A 14628-nucleotide genomic window follows, 5' to 3' on the forward strand; every position below is an offset into this window, starting at 1 on the left:
GTATAGAAAAACAAAAGATGTGATCTCAAACTAACAACTATATGATAAGTAACAGGTATGTAATGTTATATATTGAATAATATCATCAAATCTTGCAAAAATGATTTAGATAAAGTTCAGAGCACCTTTGCGAATTTCCCATTAAAAACAGAAAGTGTCACTTTCCAGAAAGCTGGTATGTGTTGTACAAGAACAGCGGTTAATCTTTTGATATATTTTCCTCTAAGAACGTTAACTTCTTCACCAGTCAAGGCCAGCGGTTGCAATTCTATAAGCAGTTCAACGTTCCCAAAAGTGTAGTTGGCATCCGACTGAGTAGTAAAAAAAAGTATATATATAAAAAAAAATCTCATAGTTAGGCAGAGAACCAAGACTTTTTCCTCATACAATTATCAAATCACCGTTCTATCTAGTAGCACTTACAGGGTTTATTTGAATTTGGAGCCACTTTGCGTCTGAGATGGCTTTTTCACGTAAAACATTATTCAATGTTTCCATGCATACTTCATGGTCTGAAGTACACTTCTCAAGCAACCCTTGAATTCTAGGATTCTATCAAATAAAAAACTGAACATTTCAGAGACTTGACCTCGGGAATAGATGATTTTAAGCAAGTCAAGTTGATAGCATACTTCTTGAAATAGAACATATTATCAAATTCACGTTACTTGAATAGCAATTCAACTAAAAAATATTTGTTTAAAAGCACTCTAGAGCTAGCATTTTGATTCAAAACTGATTCGATTAGAAGCACTCAAGAGCTTCCTGGACTCTACTCTCATCAAATTCAAGTTGATCAGCAATTTGAAGTAAACCATATCTGCTAAAACTCAAATAATCTATTCATAAACTTACTGATGTAGAACCAGATAATTTTATGACAAACACTCGAGAAATAATCCAAAACCTAAATTGTCCATATTCTCAAAAATACAAATCTCAAATTATCAAATTTCACCTCACAGTATGAGATCATATTTATATGAGGGTTGGGAGAATAAGGATATTGTAATAGAAGCTCATACAACCCAAATAACAAAGAAATTTTCATTCTAATTCTTCACTTAAATAAGTATTCTTCAAAAGTTTGGGTAAAGGCCTCTATCAATAACATCTTTGGTTTAAGCACACTTGTTTTTAGGTTTGGGGATGGAGATGAGAATTATAGCCATTTTATTCTTTAATGGACAACGAAACAATCAACTTGTGAGAAAAATGCCCTACACTTACTAAAAAAATCATGTAGCAAATATACATGTTGACTAGGACATTTTCATTAGTCGGAAATGGGAAAATATTATATAGAGCATTTTGACACTATTGAAAAGTTCACGCTTCACTAACCTGTACATTTAAATAATGCCACACTAGATCTGACTCAGGTTCAAGCTCCAGCAGCAACCTTACTGTATTCTCAAGCTACATGAGAAAAAATACTTATCAGGTTAGTAGAACTTGTTCAAAGTTGACTTCAGCAAGTTCAGTAGCAAGTAGTCGAGCTACTTTAATTGCCTTAGAGTGGCTTCAGTTAACGTGTGTTAAGAAGTTAGCTTTATAGGAAGACTAATAATAATAATAATAATTGTGTGATAACCATAAAATCCTTATGAGGCAAGATTCCATAAGACTTATACCTTTGTTTGTCACTCGGGAAATGGTGAGGACACCCAAGTTACTTTAGTAGTATGAAGATTGTCTTATGTGTATAGAATATCTGAATATATCCAAGTTATTGGCATATTACTTTAGTCGCTAGTTGAACATTATACTGTTGCTATGTGACCGAGACACGTCTTGAGTACTCTAGAGGAGTATATTAGCTTGGCATGATGCCGACACTATGAGACCCGGACCTAGCCTAAGATACTAGTGAGGTGTTGATACTTTCTGATCCAAAACTTACCTAAGGTATTCATGAGATGTTGATTCTATGTGACCCAGATCTGACATAAGGTACCTTTAGTAAGCAAATAGACGTATGAGTCTAGTGATGCTATGTGACCCCCGAGCTACACCATAATGCTTACTTCTTGTTGTATGATGGTACCATGTGTCTTTGTGATACCGGGTACTATCATTGTGTATTGCATGAGGATGCATTATAGGATGATACTGAGGTTAGAGACCTGGTATAGGTTTACTCATAGTGAGGCCCTTAGCGGAGACTAAGGGAAGCATGAGACGTACATTCGAGAGGTAGAACTGGATAACCTTTAGTAGGTAACATTGATTTGGATCAGGCATGTACCTACTACTTAGTAACATGTCTCTAGCATGCTTTAGTTTATGGAATTCTTATGATACTCTAGATTAGTGATTATACTGTTGGGCTTTGTAAGCTCAACCTTCAGATGTTTTCCGTGGGCAGGTTGGTAGATTGAGCAGTTCATGGAGCACCATCGCAGCAGGACTTCCAGCATCTTTGACAGAGTATTGTACTATATCTTAGTGAATATATGTATTCATAGAACCTTACTCATGTATTCAGTTTATTAAAATCAATGTCTGTATTATTTTGGTTTTAAAGTATGTGTCACGGATTTTCAATTTTGTAAAATGTTTTATGTCCGTTAAATGTTATTTAATTATGATGTCATTTGGTATGTTTGAAAAGGGGATGAACATGTTTTGAAAATTAGGGGTTGCCTCGGTAGCATAGTGTGACACTTTAGGCCTAATTGGGTTTTGGGTGTTACAGGTTTGGTCCCATTAATAACTAAACATGAACCCAACATATTATCCTTAACTCTTCTCTCAATGTCAATACTTTTGGTGCCCCCTATCTTGTCATTCTTTACAGCTCTTTTAACCATCTCTCTACACATGATGATGTCAAAGAATATTTTAGTAGAAACCCCTAGTATGTGGTTGATATATAAAGGCTTTAGTGTGTTAATGAACATGGTGATGAGATACCTTTTAGTCTTTGGTGGCTAAACTTGCGATGCAACATCCCTCCATCGCCGTGTATAATGTCGGAAGCTCTCGTTACACCTTATCTCAATGTTTTACAATGTTGTTCGACCATGGGTCATATCATTCATGTGTTTGTATTGACCTAGAAAAGAATGAGCAAAATCATTCTAGGAGCAAATTTGAGTACAATTCAGTTGATTATACCACTTAGAAGTGGGTCTAATTAAATTGTCTTAAAAATAATAAATTAACATTTGATCATTGTTGGTATATCTAGTCATCCTTCGAATAAACATCTTGAGATGGGTGGTAGAGCAACTTGTTCCACTGTATTTTTTTTTAAATCAGCATTTTGAATTTGGGCTTGAGCTCCAAGTCGAGAACTAAGAGTAACTCTCTTGCATTCATTTCTTCTTGGGAGCTCTATCTTTTCATTCCTGTTGAAGTAGTCTTTGCACTAGTCTTTTAGGTTCTCAGTGATTTCATTAGAATTAGACATGTTATAATTAGTGGGGTTACCCTGACAATTCGTTAAAATCGCTTGAGTCCTAGCATGGAGAAACTTGCTAGGTATCCATGAAGCTTTTCAAGTGAAATGATTAGTTGTAGAGCAGCATGTGCAATTACACATTCAAGGGTTTTCATAACCGAGGAATCCTTTCCCTTGCCTTTTACCTAGTTGAGTTCTACCAATTTTATTACAATCTCATCGACCATGCTAGCTTGGTTTTACAAGATGCGATCCACAGTGGCCTTTTATGGTTGTTCCAATTTGGTTTTATAGTCTGTTTGTACTCTCTGCAAATTATCTTGAAATTTTTTCTTTAGTTGTTCAAATCTTGCTTCCATTGTTAATATTATGTCACGTGATTAAGACAAGTGAAATGGAATCTTCTACGAATTAATTCTATGTCTTCATGATTGATATATGTGAATTGCTTAAATACATGTGATCCAAATATGAAATGCATAAATGCAAATACGAATTAAGTGCAAAAGGTATTGATCCCAAATATGAATATCATATATTTCATTAGAGAAAAAAGTTTTCATCTTTACAAGGTAGTCCATTTTTACAAACATACTTTTTCTTGATTGTCACTAGTGGGTTGATATTTCGTGTTAGAGCTTCATCCTTGAAAATTATGTCCATCAAGTGCTTTATGACCTATCTCGGTTAATGCCCATATAATATTAGAGTCATGTGTCATACCTTGATGATTTAAGGTGGAATAGTTGTATGAAAAACTTTGTGATTGCATCATTGATATGATCAAGGTATCACCTCTCAAGTCTTGGGTGTGTCATTCAGTTAACTCTGATGCACGACTTTCAAGCGAGCTTGCCCTTGTTCTCTATGAGCTTTCATCAGGCAACATTGCATGTATGTGTATGTGGCTACTTGATTGAGAAACTTTTTCTCTATTTATGAAAATTTTCCAATTAGATTGTCATATATGGATCAACACATTTATGTTATGCCATTATTATGCAATACAAAAAATTGCAAAAATAAGTAGAAATTAGTTAGTATAGGTAAAATAATTTATGAAGATAAAATTGTTATTTAAAGATATGTATAACACCTACCAAATCATGATATCCATCCGAACATGTTTTTATTAAATAGCAATCCTACCCGTACATGTTTTCTTTCTGACAATATTTATTTTAAGAAGTAAATCGTAACTGCATGATATCTAGTTCACATACTTTCATTCAAAAAAAACATTTATCTTATGAATTTAATGCAAAGAGTGAATCCTAACTACATGATATCTAGTTCACATACTTTCTGTTGAAAACATTTTTGATGTTTAGATATAACAAATTAAGTATAAATGAATTTTAAGATTTTACAAATTATTTTCTAAGTATATTCGAATCAATTTACTCAAATTTCAAAATATTAATCCAAGTCTTTAAAAGATCAATTTCAATCATTACTAAAGTGTAAAATTGTGTTTTATTCTTAAAATATTTTTTGAAACAATTTTCACAAAGTATTCGAACCAAAAACATGCCAAATATCAATCTTTCAAAGTAGTGTATCGATGCACTATCTAATGCATCGATGCATCCTTGAATAAATTGATATTTCGAATGCATTTTATGTACTGATGCACAAGGCATGCATCGATGCACTCCTGAATATTTTGAACATCGAATGCATTTTATGCATCGATGCACAAACCATGCATTGATGCACTCCAGGCTCATTTGAAACATCGAATGTATTTTATGCATCGATGCACCCCTAGTGTACCGATGCACTAAGTCTTCCAACGGTCGAAATATTTGAATTTTACACATAGTGTACCGATGCACATTGTCTATGCATCGATGCACCATACGCGCCCAACTATTTTATTAATTGTTTTCACACAATAACGGCTCTATTGACTCCACTAATGATCCACAATGTTCAGAAGTGATCCAAAGTGTATTTAAACAAGCTTAGGAAGCCATTGATCAAAAAACAATTAAGAAGAATTGAGATAGAATAAAAGAGAAAGCATCAAACCCCAAGATTGAGCATTTTCAATCCTATTTCATTCAATATTCATCTTTGCTTTCAAGAACACTTATTGTACTCAATTGTATTATTCTTGAGTGTTCTTTCTTTGTTCTAAAATTGTGCAAACATCTTTTCTTGTGAGGTTTTTCTGTAAGCTTGCAAAATTTGTATTGTTCTCTTTGGGAGAGAGTGTTCTCAAGAATTTGAGGTATAATTCTTGAGGGATTTGTAAGGTTACTCTTTGTCCTAAAAAAAGATAAATTAGTGATTTTTTGGAAAATCCTTAGTGTGGATAGCTAAGGTAGTGGACGTAGACTTTGGTTGATAAAGTTGAACCACTCTAAATCGTTGTGAAAATATTTTCATTTTTTGCAAAAGCTTCCACCAAAATTTTTATTGCCAATTCACCCCCTCTTGGCCAATTCCATCGATAGATTAACTCAAAAATCAGTATCAGAGTCTCACTCATTTGAAGGTTTAATCACCTCTTGAGTTGATTCGGGAAGAGTTGCATCGATAATCAAGTCATCAATGGCCTATACTTTAAACTTCGACTCTGGTGTCGATTCAATGCCCGTCAACAAGCTTTCTTTCTTCAATGGAGCTAATTACGCTTATTGAAAGGATATAATGATGTACTTCATTCAAGAAAGTGACATAATGTCATAGAAGATGGATACATCAAACCTTTCACTCATCCAAGATTGTGGAGTGAAGGAGAGACAAGAATGTTCCAGCTCAACTCAAAAGCTATCCATATCATATTTTTTCTCTTGGACTGGATGAATATGGAAGAGTTTCATCATGTACAACCACCAAAGAAATATGAGATAAATTACAAGTCACTCATGAAGGCACAAACGAGGTAAAAGAATCTAAAATTAGTCCTCTAACTCATAGCTATGAAAATTTTAGGATGAAACCGGATGAAGATATCAAAGCTATGACGGATAGATTTTCAACGATTGTCAATGGTCTCAAATCATATGGAGAGATCATACCAAACGAGAAGCTTGTGAGGAAGTTAGTCTACTCTCTTCAGAAAGCTTGGCAATCAAAGAATACGGCAATCATCGAGGCTAAGAACTTAAAGTCCTTAACCATTGATAAATTGATTAGTTCCCTCCTCACATATGAAATGATGCTTCAAGATGAGGTAGACCTCGAGAAGATTGATGAGACACCGAAAGAGAAGGAGAAAAAGAAGAACGTAAGAGTTGCTCTCAAATCCACAAAAGATGAGAGTGATTCGGATAAAGATGACGATGACGAGGGAATGGCACTATTTGCCAAACAGTTCAGAAAACTAATGAGGCCCAACCGATGAAGAAAATTCAAACTCAATGAAGTCTTTAAAAATGAACCGAATGATAAAGACCCTATCATTTGTTACCAATACAAAAAGTCGGGGCATGTCAAATATGATTGTCCACAATTGAAGAAAAAGGGTCAATAAAAGAAGAAGCACAAGGCTCATGTGGCTACATGGAGTGATGATGAAGGTTCCGATGAAGAGGAACAAGAAGTAGCAAACATGTGCTTGATGGCTATCGAGGAAAACTCTCAGGTAACCTCTAACTCATCTAATTTTGAATATTATTCTTTTGATGAGTTAGTAGAGGAATATACTGGGTTGGCTTCGAATTATGAGAAATTATTTTTAAAATACAAAAATGATATTTCAAAATTGAAAAATAAAAATAATCTCATATCCAAGAGCAACAATTATCTTGAAAGTAAGATCAAAGAATTGCAAATCAAATTAGATGAATTTGAAAAGAAAAATATTGATTTGCATAACTTACTTTCAAGAGTACATGACGATCATAAAAAGAAAATTTATGATCTTAAAACTTCTTTTAATAAAGATAGAACAAAATGTTTTGAAAATGGAGAAAATTCAAAATCCAACTTTGTTAGAAAAAGTTTTAAAAACTACAATCATAGAGGTCCCCGAAGAACCTCTAATGGAAAATTTGTTAGACGTATATGGGTTCCTAAAGAACTCATCACTACTAAAGATAAGGATATCCTACACAAATGGATACCCAAGGGGACTAGGATTTTGGAAATTAATGAATATGGACCCAAAAGAATTTGGGTACCAAAAATCAAAATTTAATCAATGTTTGTAGGAAAGTGAGCATTGCTACAAGGCACGAAAAACAAATTCAAACTCATGGTACCTTGATAGTGGATGCTCAAGACACATGACCGGAGACAAGAGCCAGTTCATAGAGCTTAACACCAAAAATGGAGGAGAGGTGACTTTGGTGATAATTCAAAGGTCACATTGAAGGTATAGGTACTATAGGTAATACCTCTTCCATACAAATTAAAAATATATTATATGTGAATGGATTAAAGCATAATCTATTGAGTATTAGTCAATTATGCGATAAGGGATTCAATGGCATGTTTGAGACTAGTGGTTGTAAAGTTGTTCACATTGCATCTAATCTGATTATGCTTGTTGGTCATAGAATAAGAAACATATACATGGTGCATTTAGATTCTATAGATATGACTAATTTATGCCTAGTTGCTAAGGACGAGCATGATAGTTGGTTATGGCATATGAGACTAGGATATGCTAGTATGAGTGTTTTACAACGACTAATTCAAGGAGATTTAGTTCGAGGGTTGCCTAAACTAAAATTTGATAATGATAAAATTTGTGATGCTTGTGCTAAAGGAAAACAAAAGTGAGTTTCTTTTAAATCCATTAATGATGTATCAACTAGTAGAGTTTAACAATTGATCCATTTAGATCTTTTTGGGCCATCTAGGACCACTAGCTTGGGTGGAAAACAATATGCATTTGTCTTGCCAGATGACTATTCTAGATATACTTGGGTTCTATTCTTAAGTACTAAAGATAAAGCATTAGAAAAATTCATCACATTTTCAAAAGTAATCCAAAACGAAAAAGGTTACTCCATAACTAGTGTTAGGAGTGATCATGGCACTGAATTTAAAAATCTTGGATTTACTAAGTTTTGTAATTCTAATGGTATTAGCCATAATTTTTCAGCACCTAGAATTGTTGATAGGAAAAATTGAACTTTAGAAGAAATGGCTAGAACCATGCTTTGTGAAAACAATTTGCCAAAAAAATTTTAGGCGTAAGCCATAAATGCCGATGTTATTAATTGAGTAATGATTAGGCCTATTTTGAAGAAAACTCCATATTAACTTTTCAAAAATAAAAAGCCTAACATTAGCTATCTTCATCCTTTCAGATGTAAATGTTTTGTTTTAAACAACAGTAAAGATAATCTTGGCAAATTTGATGCTAAAAGTGATGAAGGAATTTTTCTGGCTTATTCCTTAAATTCTAAGGCTTATCGGGTATTTAATAAAAGAACTTTAGTTGTAGAAGAGTCTATACATGTTGTTTTTGATGATAATCTCCTTCCGAGGAAGGATTCTTGTGTAAATGATGATGAAGGTATTGTAAACACAAATGACGTTAGACATAACGTTGGAGAACCATCATCAAAGGCAGAAACGAAAGATGAGGAAACTCATGATGTTCTCAAGAATCCAACCATTGAATAAAGGGAAGTCTCTTACCCAAGAGAGTACAACTATGTCAAGGATGGTGAGATAATAGGTGATCTATCCAAAGGGGTAATAACTTGATATTCTCTTAGAAATATTTGTAATTATGTAGCATTTATCTCATGCATAGAACCTAAGAATATTAAAGAAGCATTAAATGATGAACATTGGATTATGGCTATGCAATAAGAGTTAAATCAATTTGAGAGAAGTAAAGTATGGACATTAGTTGAAAGGCCTAGTAATAAATCTATTGTAGGTACTAGATCGGTATTTAGGAATAAGCTTGATGACAGTGGTAATATAGTGAGAAACAAGGCTAGACTTGTTGCTCAAGTTTATACTCAATAAAAAGGCATAGACTATAATGAAACATATGCTCCCGTAGCTAGGATTGAAGAAATTAGAATGTTATTAGCATTTTCATGTTTACATAAATTTAAATTATATCAAATGGATATTAAAAGTGCATTTTTAAATGGTTTTATAAAAGAAGAAGTGTATGTGGAACAACCTCCTGGTTTTGAAGATTCAAAATTTCCAGATTATGTTTTTAAATTGACAAAAGCACTTTATGGTTTAAAATAAGCTCCTAGAGCTTGGTATGAAAGAATGTCAAACTTTTTAATTGAAAAAGGTTTTTCAAAAGGGAAGGTTAACACTACATTGTTTTTAAAGCATAAAGGTAAAGATTTATTAGTAGTTCAAATTTATGTTGATGATATAATTTTTGGTTCTACTAATGATGTTCTTTGCCAAGAATTTTCTAAGCTAATGCAGAGTGAATTCGAGATGAGCATGATGGGGGAGAGCTCTCATTTTTCTTGGGACTCCAAATCAAGCAAATAAAATATGGCATCTTCATCAATCAAGCTAAGTACGTCAAGGATATGCTCAAGAAGTTTGGACTGGAAAATTGAAAACCTCATGCCACTCCAATGAGCTCATCAACAAAGCTTGACAAATATGAAGGAGGTAAATATGTGGATGTTAAATTATATAGGTCAATGATTGGCTCTTTGCTTTATCTAACCGCAAGTAGACCAGACATTATATTTAGTGTTTGCTTATGTGCTAGATTTCAGTCATGCCCTAAGGAATCACATTTACTAGCTGTTAAAAGAATCTTTAGATACCTTACGGACACTCCTAGTTTAGGACTTTGGTATCCTAGAGACTCTAGCTTTAGCCTACATTCCTTCTTTGATACGGATAATGGAGGATGCAAAATAGATAGGAAAAGCACCTTCGGTACTTGTCAATTCCTAGGAAATATGTTGATTTCTTGGTTTTCAAATAAACAAAAATTATGTTGCATTATCTACCACTGAAGCGGAATACATTTCAGCCGGTAGTTGTTGTGAACAAGTTTTATGGATGAAACAACAACTTTTTTATTATGGAATTGAAGTAGGTACCATACTTATCAAGTGTGACAATACTAATGCTATTTGTCTCACTAAAAATTCCATCTAACACTCTAGAACTAAGCACATTGAAATTAGACATCATTTCATTAGAGATCATGTCGCTAAAGACGATATAGTTCTAGAATATGTTGATACTTTGTATCAATTAGCGGATATTTTTACAAAACCTTCAGATAAAGAAAGATTTTGGACACTTAGGAGAGAATTAGGTTTAACTAACCTATCTTGACTTAGTGTTTAGCACTTTTAATTTTGATTGAAAAATGCTTATAAAAATAACTCTTTTGATTGCATTCTTTGATATTAGATAGGGGGAGTTTATGATTCCTAGTGAAAATTAATTATATGTTCAAATGAAGTTTAAGGATTTGATTTGATTGATTGAACATAGTTAATTTCAATATATGAGTTGCCAATACCACTAGAGTTAAATAATTTAGCATTTTGAATGCTTAAAATGGATTTTTGACATTTTTATACATAATGCATCGATCCACTAGTTAGTGCATCGATTCACCATGAAGGTGCATCGATGCACTCCTTGAATGTGCATCGATTCACTCTACTGTGTATCAATACACCAGTCGGGTTTTGGGTTTATAATGTTTAGAGAACCTTGACTATTGCGGACTCAATTGAGTTTTGGGATTGATTGAAATTGCATACATGTGTTTTAAATTTGCAGGTTACATATCCCATTCCGATTCAATAAACCATGTCTAATCCTAAACGTCCTAGGTCATCTTCGAGTCACTCTGGTCAAAACCGACCTCCCATTCCTCCTCTACCACAAAATCCAAACCCAAACGAACGTAAATTAACCATCCTTAATTCTTGCTTCAACCAACCCGATCGTCGTCAAGATGAACTATATGATAGGTTCGTTAGTCATTTCTAATCGTACAAAATTCGAGAAGAACGTATCCCTTACATTCAAGCAATAGAGGATATTAACTTCGAGTATCTTCCTATCCTTCGATCTTGGAAATTTTATAAATTGTGTCAAATTAAGCCCATTGTCTATCAACAATTAGTCCGTATTTTCTACTCTAATGCGGTCTGTGTCCAAAATGCACGTAAATCCGAAACTGTAGCCATTAGATCCTACCTTTTAGGACAAACCATTTATATTGGCTCGAACACAATCTATAATGTCTTTGGTTTAGACAATAACAGAATAGATAATGAGAGAGATATTGTGGCAACTCCCTATCAATCTAAGGGTAGTGTTAGTACTTTACGAACTCACCACGAGCGATTCTTTCATTTAATGATCTCTTGGTGGTTTAGACCATCCGAAGGTAGGTACTCCTCCCTTAGGTCATAGATATATGGTGGATACATTGTATCCAACATAATAAGAAAATTAATTTGCAACAAATCAATCTAAGGGTAGTGTTAGTACTTTACGAACTCACCACGAGCGATTCTTTCATTTAATGATCTCTTGGTGGTTTAGACCATCCGAAGGTAGGTACTCCTCCCTTAGGGTCATAGATATATGGTGGATACATTGTATCCAACATAATAAGAAAATTAATTTGCCACAAATTATTTTTAGTGAGCTTGTCGATACCGTAAACGTCATTCCTTCTAAAAATGTAGAAACTTTAGTTTACAGTTGTCTTCTTTCTAATATATTTATCAAACTAGGGATTAAGGTCTTAGATGATATTCCCATCCCTCTTCAGAACCAAATTAATCTCACTTCGTTAAAGAAATCGGGATGGAAGAAGGATAAGGTAATGGGTTTATCGACCCACTGAGCAAAATTTGGGAGCTAGCTCTTCATGAGCTCCACCTCCACCGGCACCGGCAGTAGACGATGATCCGGAGCTTCAACAACTAATGCAAGATATCGAAGATATCAACGATGAAGCACCCGAGGACGCACCGGCACAGCAAAAGGATCAAACGCCTCCATATTTTCGATCATTCTAGAGTCGTTTGATCTGAGGTTTGCATATGTGGAGTCTCATCTCACTGCTATAGAGGCAAGACAACGGGAGATGAACGATCATTTAGATTCGCTCACACTCGATATGTGAGCACTATACCCTCCTCCTCCCGATCCTCCTATGAATTAGACCTTGCCTTGCTCTGCTTTAGTTTGCTTGAATTGAACTTCGGATTAATATTTTGGATTGTTAAAACTTTTGATGTTTTTGGATTGGATGTTTAAATGTTTGAATATTATGGATATTGGATGTTTGAACTTAATATATATATATTAGGTTTGTTTAAATTTTTAATCTTAATGTTTATTTCGTTTTTGCATCTTTTACATATTAGTTGCAATATGACCAATTTACCATTTCACATTGATTATGGATATTGAATATGAAAATAATGGCTAACTTTTCTCTTGATTCTTGATCTTAGTAGCTTAAGGTTTTAAATTTCTAATTATCAATTGGTTGAGTTTTCAAAACACTTGTTTAAAAACGTTTTAGGAGTCTTTTTGATTTAACAAAAAGGGGGAGAAGATATGCTATAGTAAGGGGGAGTAATTTTTCAAAATTGATCTCAAAAATGATTTTCTTAAAAAATCTTAAAATTACACAAATGTTTTGTTATATCAAAAAGGGGGAGATTGTTGAAAACATTTTTGATGTTTCGATATAACAAATTAAGTATAAATGAATTTTAAGATTTTACAAATCATTTTCTAAGTATATTCGAATCAATTTACTCGAATTTTAAAATATTACTCCAAGTCTTTAAAAGATCAATTTCAATCCTTAGTAAAGTGTAAAATTGTGTTTTAATCTTAAAATATTTTTGAAACAATTTTCACAAAGTATTTCGAACCAAAAACGAGCCAAATATCAAATTTTCAAAGTAGTGTACCGATGCACTATCTAATACATCGATGCATCCTTGAATAAATTGATATTTCTAATGCATTTTGTGTACCGATGCACAAGGCATGCATTGATGTACTCCTGAATATTTTGAACATCGAATGCATTTTATGCATCAATGCACAAACCATGCATCGATGCACTCCAGGCTCATTTGAAACATTGAATGTATTTTATGCATCGATGCACCCCTATTGTACCGATGCACTAAGTCTTCCAACGGTCGAAATATTTGAATTTTACACATAGTGTACCGATGCACATTGCCTATACATCGATGCACCATACGGTCCCAACTATTTTATTAATTGTTTTCACACAATAACGGCTCTATTGACTCCACTAATGATCCCCAACATTCAGAAGTGATCCAAGGTGTATTTAAACAAGCTTTGGAAGCCATTGATCAAAAAACAATTAAGAAGAATTGAGAGAGAATAAAAGAGAAAGCATCAAACCCAAAGTTAGAGCATTTTCAAGCCTATTTCATTCAATATTCATCTTTTCTTTCAAGAACACTTATTTTGCTCAATTGTATTATTCTTAAGTGTTCTTTCTTTGTTCTAGATTTGTGCAGACATCTTTCCTTGTGAGGCTTTTCTGTAAGTTTGCAAAATTTGTATTGTTCTCTTTTGGAGAGAGTGTTCTCAAGAATTTGGGGTATAATTCTTGAGGGATTTGTATGGTTACTCTTTGTCCTCAAAAGAAAGACAAATTAGTGAATTTGTGGAAAATCCTTAGTGTGGATAGCTAAGGTAGTGGACGTAGACTTTGGTTGAGAAAGTTGAACCACTCTAAATCGTTGTGCAAATATTTTCATTTTCTGCAAAAGCTTCCACCGAAATTTTTATTGCCAATTCACCCCCTCTTGGCCAATTTCGTCGATCGATTAACTAAACACTTTCATTCAAAAAGATCATTTAAAAAGATATTTATCCATAGTCATTCCTCCTCTGTGTACACCTATTAGGGTGATTACTATCAGACAAAATTGTGGCATGACTTTTTTATGGGTGAGAGCTCACTATATACATGGTTTCAATTCTAGGGAAATGATATTTGAATTGTCCTTGTTGGTTCCCCTGGGCTTTTAGACCTTCGATCCTCACCCATTATACGCTTAAGTGAATTGAGTTTAATTCGAGGAAATACATTTCTTATGTCTAACACGGAGGAATACTCATGAAGAAATAAAAATTAAAAATAATAAAAAAATGTATATTAAGTTATTTATGTATAAATTTTATTAAAAATATATAAATTAGAAATAATAGAAAATTATAATTTTATGAATTTTTATATAAATATTTGAACTTTACTCTTAAATATATATATA

This window comes from Hibiscus syriacus, unplaced genomic scaffold (genome assembly GCF_006381635.1).
Source record: "Hibiscus syriacus cultivar Baekdansim isolate YM2019G1 unplaced genomic scaffold, ASM638163v2 tig00002237_pilon, whole genome shotgun sequence".
Taxonomy (NCBI): domain Eukaryota; kingdom Viridiplantae; phylum Streptophyta; class Magnoliopsida; order Malvales; family Malvaceae; genus Hibiscus; species Hibiscus syriacus.